Genomic DNA, 8,959 nt, shown 5'->3' on the forward strand with positions numbered 1-8,959 from the left:
CTTAGCTGTGTGAAAGTGAATAGGACACAACTTAAAGAAGCCTCAGTTTTTGAATCTGTAGAATGGAGATAACACTAACTTTTCTGCTTAGCTGAAATATTGAGAGGTTTAAATATCATAAAAATGGTGCCATGGTTAGTTTTGTGTGCCAACTCAGCTAGGCTGTAATACTCAGTTATTAATCAAACACTAATCTAAGTGTTGCTGTGAAGGTAATTTGTAGATGGGGTTAGCATCTGCAATCAGCTGACTTTAAAAAAAGGAGATTACTCTTAATAGTGTGGTGGGCTTCATCCAATCAGTTGAAAGGCTTTAGAAGAAAAAGACAAAAGTTTCCTGGAGAAGAAATTCTGTCTCAAGACTTGCAACATCAATTCTTGTCTGAGTTTCCAGCCTACTGGCCTACTGTACAAATTTTGGATCTGTAAGCCTCCACAATTGCATTAGGCTAATTCCTTGAAATAAATTAAATATATATAACTACATATTATATATATAATCAGTGTTTTCCATATGCATATACATAGGTATATATTCTCTGGAAAACACTGACTGGTATAGATGGGATAGTTGATGAATTTAGAAGGCTGTAAAATGAAGGACAGAGAGTCAGGGTGAAGGGAGGAATGCACACACTTCATTGCTCAGTGGAGGGACTGAGGCTGGGAATGCCAAGTCCTGCCAACTCTTCCATCTTCCAGGGATACGTGCACAACTGCAAGGCTTCTGCAAGGATGAAGGTGTCCCAGATGGATGAACGGTGCCAGCTCCCCAGGTCCTGGCTGGGGCCGGCTGGCACACACATTCTCAGGGGGGCTGACTGTGTAGGAAGTGGATTTTAACAAACAAGCCCCCAATAAGGAGGAGAGGGCATGGGGGGACAGTGACAACTGGCAGCTCCCTGCACCCCTGCCGTGGAGAGAGCACCCGGAGCTGTCTGTGTGGGGGTTCTCCTGACTGACACCATCCTAACTAGCAGGCCCTCTCTGGCACTGGAGCCTTTTACTAATGCCTTCATTAAAAGGTCTCCCCTAATCGGTGAGCTGTGGAATGTGCTTACAGGAAGAAGGTTCTTGGGGCTCACAGATGGGTCTTGTATAGAAGAAGCCTGTCTCTGGCTATGTGAGCAGAGTCAGTGGGTCTTCTTGAAACCTTCTTGCGGACAGTGGTTGCCCTTAACCAGTCCCTCCCATCCTCCCTACGACACCCCCTCTAATCCCAAAGACATTTTATGTTACAGATAAAAACTAAACCCTAGGTGGCACTTTGGACTTATATTTTATTCTCAAAAAGAAAGAAATTTTGCACAAGTTTTTTAGCCAACTCTGTAATTAGCTCATTTGGGACAAGAACTGTTACATCTGGCACTCCTTCTCCATAATAATAACAGCAGCATTAATTATTCATCACATTTGTACATCAGCTCTCTGATTTAAAACGTGCATTCTCATCCATTATTTGCCCGGAACCTACTATGTGCCAGTCGCTGGCCCTGGGGAGTCCAACATAGATAAAATATGATTCCATTTGAAAGCAGGATATTTTATCCATCATGGAAAGTGGACATTTAACACATGATGTGGGGAGAGGGACTGTGAGAAACTCTAGGAGGGGAAAGCCAGCTGCCTGGGGAATTAAGAAAGGTTCTTCAGAGCAAATGTGACTGGGCTAGGCCTTGTGGGAGGGGAAAATCTTGGGCCTTTCTGCCGTAGGGCCTGAAGTGCAGATAGAGAGCGGCAGCAGAGGCACCCTGGACTGGAGGCAGGGGGCCTGGGTGCTAGATCTCCCCTTACTGAAAACTCATCATTTGACCTTGGGTAAGTGGTCTCCTCTTCTGTACTCAGTTTCTTCATTTGTAAAGTTAGTTCAGTTTTCCTTTTTTTTGATATTGAAAGCTTCTTTTCAGATATAAGCAGAAGCCTACCAACTATGTGAAACTGATGGAAGCAGAGCTGTTCTTAGGGAAGCAGGGGGAGGGATTAGGGCCCCAGCAGCTCTGCCCCACTTTTCCCCCGCAAAGGAGCCCCAGAAGCAGCTCGCTTTCCCTCTTGGGCTTTGACTAGCACAGTTTGAAAACCATAAGACCCAGTGGTCTCAAGAGAGTCAGTGTTTCTGTGAAGATCACTAAGCAGTCTGATTTTTTTAAATGATATCAGCGTATTAATATTTACTGAATGCTGTTTCTCAGGCTTTGGGCCAAGGGCTTTTTACCACAACCCCACAAGATAGGTACTGTTGCCATCGCTATTTTAGAGATGGAGAAAACATGAAACACGAAAGGGCAGTAACTCACCCAGGGTCATGCAATAACTAAGCAGCTCAGGCAAGATTCAAACCCAGACAGCACGGCTCCAGAGGCTGTGATAATAACCATTACGCCATCCAGCTTTTTAACAGCCCCACAAATGTGTTCCTTGACATTTGCTTAAATAGCTCAAGCTGAGGTTTAAGCTCATTTAGTCTTAAGCACATAACAGAAATAACCACTTGAAGAATTAAATATGTCATTCTGTAACCTAATTATTGTACCATAGAACAAAGTTATCATAGGGAAGGAATTTGTTTTCCTGAGTCTAGCTGGGAAACATTTTCTTCTGCTCTTCTCGATTCCCTTTCTTCTCGGTCTCTGCATATTCTCTAGACCTTATTTTTTGTCTTTAGTGAGAGGAAGAATAGCTGATGCCTATCTTTATAATACTCTCCATTTGGCCACCGTTAACTAATTTCTCAGCTCCTCAGGTCTAAGCAAAAGCAGCAGTAAAGTTCTAGGTACCCCAAGACCTAAAAGGCTGGGCTGGGATGCTGGTTTCCAGGCAGTCAGAGTTCTGGGAACTGTACATAAGTAGGCCTGCTGCAAAGTCCTATTGTCCAGCCTTAGCTGAGACCTCACCGCTCATCACCAGTCTTGTTTCCTGTTCCTTTATACTTGGTTGCTTCCCCACAGTAGCTGTGCAAATTCTCCTCCACACTTCCAAGTCTCAGAGTCAGCCCAGTCCCCCTCAGTCTCCCCAGGATACTGCTTATCTCTCGACCTATGCAGAGTGGGCCTCTCTGCTCTGAGGCTGTTCACCTTCCTGTGCCTCCCCAGGAACACCTCTTCAAGCTCTTCCCCATTCCTTTCTTCTTTTCTTTCCCTTTTGATGAAGAAGCGCCCTGTGTCCCTTCCCATATGGTCCTGGCCTCACCTTTCCAAATCTCATGGTGGTGCACTTAGCCCTGTCTCCTCGCTCTTGATCGCTGCTACTTCAAATGTGAATCTCCTCCCACTCTGGCCCTTCAACCAACAAATACTGCGGGTAGCACTCATTTCAAACAGACCTTTCTCTTGACCCAGTTCCCAGTCTTGGTAGCACTGGCCCATTATTTCCCTCCAGGAAAGCCATGTACTCATTCTTTCAGCACTTCTCTCTCTCCATTCTTCCCTGTAAATCCCAATCACAGATGAGGCTTCAACTGTTCTCCTCCTTGAAAACCACTCCTAAGGCCCTGGCACCATCTTTAGGCCCAGCATGGCATGCTGATGTTGTGCCGACCCCTACCTTCTGCTCTAACATGCCCTGTGATCCTGGATAAGTCTTACCTCTTTCTTGGCCTCAATCTCATCAAGCATAAGTTTTCAAAGCTTCATTCAAACAAAAGTGTTTTCAGAATCCTAATACATTCAACAGATACAAGGCAGGGAGGTCAGGGTGTGCGTGTGTGTGTGTGTGTGTGTGTGTGTGTGTGTGTGTGTTTGTGTGTGTGTAGGGGCCAGTGAGAACACCCATCCAATTAGAATGAGTGGTTCAGCTCCCTTTTCCCTGAAAACTTCCCCCTCAGTTCATGGGATTGAATTTTCAGGAGGTATATTTTAAAATGTGGCTCTGGCTCAGCTAAGCCTGCCAGGATTCCTGACACAGAATCTGTGACATAATAAATGCTTGTTGTTTTACACCACTAAGTGTTGAGGTAATCTGTTGTGTCGCAGTAGGTAACTAACAAAACCCTAGACCAGAAACGTGAGCCTGGCAGCTCCAGGTGACCATGTTTTACTGTGTGATCTGGGAAGCAGACACAGTAAGAGAAAGTGAGACAGAAGGTGAAGTCGATGTGAAAAGGTTCCTGTGGTGTTCAGGGCCTTGGTTCTGGTTTATTTCTGAGACCCAGTTTACTCCTGCCTTTGAAAATTTTGTTCTTTGTGGTAAAAGTCACCCTTTCTCTGCTATTTGTGCTTGTAACCAAAGATGAGGGCTCTAAGAGACATATCTGGTTTCCTCTGCCTCCAGTGCCCTTGTTTCCCTGCCCCGCATCCTGCAGCATGAGCCCAGGCACTGTCCATCCTGGTGAGCCTTCCCTGACCAGGTCTCCCACTCACCTCCAGGTAGTCAGGCCTACGTCTCTGTATGCTTTCTTAGTTCTCTGAGCATGTTTGAGACATTTATCATAATTCCAAGACTCTGTGTGTGCCTGTCTGGCTTCCCAATCTTGTAATTAGAATGAGACAGAGTGAGACTGTCTCATTCATCTCTGTGTCCCCAACATCTTATGAATGAGTTTTTTTAACCAATGGAATAGAACAGTATCCATGTCAAGATAGCTTTACTCCTATAAAGCAGATTTTCTGGAATGAGTTCTCAAGGTTAGTCAGTTAGGGTGGGATTCAAGTAGATTCACAAAAAGCTGGTATATGTTATAACTTGATATATTTTGAAAATCTGATACCAAAGAAATGCATGCATATTTGTAAATTCTAATGGAGAGAAGGAATAAATTCTGGGGAGTTTTCATGAAAATATTATTTGAACTAGGCTTTGGCTCATAAAAAAGATTTTGACAGGTAAAATCATTTTTAAGGTTCAAGTAAGGTCTTCCAATAGGCAGAACAGCTTGAGCAAAGGCATTGAGACATAAATGCGCCTGGAGGATAAGAGGAATGGCAAGTGGTAAGTGGACTGAGAAGTTTTTAGTACATGTAATAGAAAATATGGCCAGAAAGTTAGACTGCAGCCAGGTAGCAGAGGGTCTCAGAATGCCTCTCTCTGTGTTTACTCTGTGTTCTAGTGTTAAGTGGAGCTCTGTGAAGTGCAGGGACCAAGGGATGGCATCATGAGAACTGGGTTTTAGAAAGAAAACTCTGTAGGCCAGAGAGCTGGAAACTGATGGAGGTAGCAGACCACTTCAATGACAGATCTGGCGATGTCAATAGAAATGGAGGCTAGAAGACTGAAATGATTCGGGAAGCAGATGTCCTGGGGGATTGGAAAGTGGTTGAGAAGCTATGTTGTAATCTTTCCCTAATTTGAGTGCTTAGAATCTAGGGTGATGATTGTACTCAATAGCATTGCCTGTTGGAGAATCACTCATAAGCTAGTGTGGAGGACAGGCCAAAGGGGATGATACCCTTGTTTCCAGAAGTCCATTCATAGGGAACAGTCAATGTATCATGAAACATTTATATAGTGGGATGTTACGTAGGCACTACAAAATGTGATGGGGTAGGTGATTGAAGAATAAAGTGGGAGACATGAGATAGATCAGAAGTAGATGACAAACTGGAAAGACTGAAGCAAGCAGAAAGTTGGAGAAACAAGGGAGAAATTGATGTGGCTCAAAGATGGGCCAATATGGGCGAGCATGTAATAGATCTGCTGGAGACAGCACTTGTAACCATTGGGCACTGTGTGAGGGGAGGTGCGCTGGTCACCTCATAGGGCAGGGCTCATACACTAAAGGCTGAAGAAGGACTCCACTGGGGAAAATTTCCAAGATGTGTGCCTAATTTGATAAAAGAAGAAACAGAGATTTAGGATTCAGAAATGAACAGTTACTCTTCAGCCCTATTCAGAGATATGCCCACTTTGTGCTTTTCTCTCCAGTCACAATGAACAGCTTATATTTCCCCAAGTCCACCAAGCATCATGGGTCTGTGTTTTTGCTCATGTGATATCACTGTTTGAACTGACTTTCCCTGTTTTAAAGTGAAACTCCAATTCATGCTTCAAAACCCAACTCTAAAAGCGAAGGAAGGAAGGAAGGAGGGTGAGAGGGAGGGAAGGGAAGGAAGAGAAGGTAGGGAAGGGATGGAGGGAGGAAGGGAGGGAGGAAACAAAGTACCATCCCCCCCTCTCAAAAAAACCTACATAAACCAATTTCTGAAATCCCAGTATAAAATCTGACAGCACCCCAAAATCTTTGTAATGCACAGAAAAAGGCAAACACAAAGCCCTAAAAAATGAGGTAATACTATCATTCTATGATTTTTTTCAGCTGCATACTCAGGCTCTTGGGTTATATCCTCATGAGGCAGATTCCTCCTAAAAAAGAATGGAAAGACATAATGCACCATTGCTGTTGTATTTTGATAGTAAAGTCTTGTAAGAACCATTTATGTAATGTATTTAGGAAGTGGAGAGAGCCTCTCCTCTCTCTCTCTCTCTCTCTCTCTCTCTCTCTCTCTCTCTCTCTCACACACACACACACACACACACACACACACACACATTTTAGCAATGTTTAAGCATATGGCATAGACTGGTGGGGCAGAGGAGGAGTTGAGGGTTGGGAATGGCTGATGTTATCTTTGGAAGTATATACCCTACAGAGAAAGAGTTGTTAAGTAGGGAGGGAAAAAAATGACCCAGTTAAAACAATGCACACTGTGGAAGGGAGTTGTTGGGTTGGTTGTCTTGGCTCTTGGTCACACTACTGATTCAGAATATGAGCTCATAAAAATCAGTAAGAAAATCAATTAATAAAGTCAAATGCCAAATGTTATGAATAAACAATTCATAAGAAAAGAAGTCCAAGTGACTGGAAAACATTTGAAAAATATTTAACATAATTTAAAAATGAAACCGTTTAAATATGAAACCATAGGATGCTCCTTTCAGTTTTTCTATTGAGAATTTCAAAAATTAGTAATACTCAGACACTCTCATACAGTGCTAGCAATAATTTAATTAAATCCTTTCTTTAGGGCAATTTGACAATTCATATCAAGTGCCTAACAGTTAACTATATCCTTAGATCCAACAACTATATAATTTATAATGGGAATATAGAGGCAAGTATAATAATTTATGTACAGTGTTTATCACAGTACTACTTAAGAGCAAAAGTTTGGAAATAAGACAAATTTTCACCAATAGGAAAATGATTACATAAAATATTAAAAACAAAGTTTTATGTTACTTCAAATCATACTGCTTAAAGAGTATTGAATGATACAGGAAAATGTTCATAGTATAATGTGAAAGGATGGCTTCACAGTAAATTTCTTTTGGAATTTAAAAATGTAATTCTACTGCATTATGTCTTCCATTGTTTCTGATGGGCAATCTGTTGTACATGTTGTATCACTGTTTGAACTGATTTTCCCTGTTTGAATGTGAAACTCCAATTTCCAAATTTTTGGCCCCCTATTTGTAGTGTATTGCTTCTTCTCCAGTTGTTTTCAGCAACTTTATTATGATGTACCTGGGCATCATTTGAATTTATGTTAGGATTCAGTATGCTTTGGGGTATCATTAAATTGATCGATCTGTCTGTCTGTCTGTCTGTCTATCTATCTATCTATCTATCTATCTATCTATCTATCTATCTACAGATATATTCTTGCCAATGCTTTAAACTTTTCAACGTTATTTCTTCAAAAATTTTGTCTGTGTCATACTCCATCTTCTCTCCTTCTGGGACTATGATAATATGATTATTAGAACTTTTGGTATTGTCACAGAGGTATCAGAGGATCTGTTTTTTTTTTTTTTTTAACCTTTTACCTTCTGTTGTTCAGATTGGACTATTTCTATTGACCTATCTTTTTTTTTTTTAATTGAAGTACAGTCAGTTACAATGTGTCAATCTCTGGTGTACAACATAATGTGCCAGTCGTACATATACATACATATATTCACTTTCATATTCTTTTCCATTAAAGGTTATTACAAAATACTGAATATAGTTCCCTGTGCTATATAGAAGAAATTTGTTTTTTTTTCTTTTTTTATATATAGTAGTTAATATTTGCAAATCTCCAACTCCCAAATTTGTCCCTTCCCACCTCCTTTCCCCTGGTAACCATAAGATTGTTTACTATGTCTTTGAGGCTGTTTCTGTTTTGTAGGTGAGTTCATTGGTGTCTTCTTTTTTCTTTTTTTAGATTCCACGTATGAGTGATATCATGTGGTAGTTTTCTTTCTCTTTCTGGCTTACCTCATTTAGAGTGATGATCTCCAGGTCCATCCAGGTTGCTATAAATGGCATTATTTTATTATTTTTTATGGCTGAATAATATTCCTTTGTATAAATATACCACAACTTCTTTATCCAGTCCTCTGTCAAATCATTAATCTATCTTAAAGTTCAGTGACTTTTCCTCTGTCATCTCTATTCTTCTATTGAACACACCCAGTGCACTTTTTATTTGGTTATCGTATGTTTTAGTTCTAAAACTTCCATTTGGTTCTTTTTAATGTCTTCTATTTCTCTGCTGCAGCTTTCCCTCTCCATTTATTTCAAGAGTGATCACTCTCACTTCTTGGAGCATGGTTAATGTATGGTAATTCCAGCGTTTGTGTCATTTCAGGTTAGCATCTGTTGAATGTCTTTTTTCTTTGCGAGTCGTTGAAAATTTCCTGGTCCTTCAATGTTGAGTACTTATAGGTTGTGTCCTAGACATGTTGAGTATTATTTGAAGACTCTTGGTCTTATGTCCTATGGAAAATATCAAATGTTGATTTCGTTTTGTTTTTTTAAAGCAGGCAATTGATTGAGTTGGGTTTGGGCCACAAGTTCAAGTTGACTTTCAGAGGCCTGTGGTTCAGATGTCAATTCAGTTTCCAAAGCCATTGCAATGCTGTTTGTGTCTGCCCTGCTGTGTGCCATCCAGTGACCAATATACAACTTGGGCAGTGCTCCACATTGTAGGTCAGTTCTCAAAGCCTGTGGTATGCATGCATGTGAAGGTTCAGGGTATGCCCAG

Source organism: Camelus ferus, chromosome 1, assembly GCF_009834535.1.
Source record: "Camelus ferus isolate YT-003-E chromosome 1, BCGSAC_Cfer_1.0, whole genome shotgun sequence".
Classification (NCBI taxonomy): Eukaryota; Metazoa; Chordata; class Mammalia; order Artiodactyla; family Camelidae; genus Camelus; species Camelus ferus.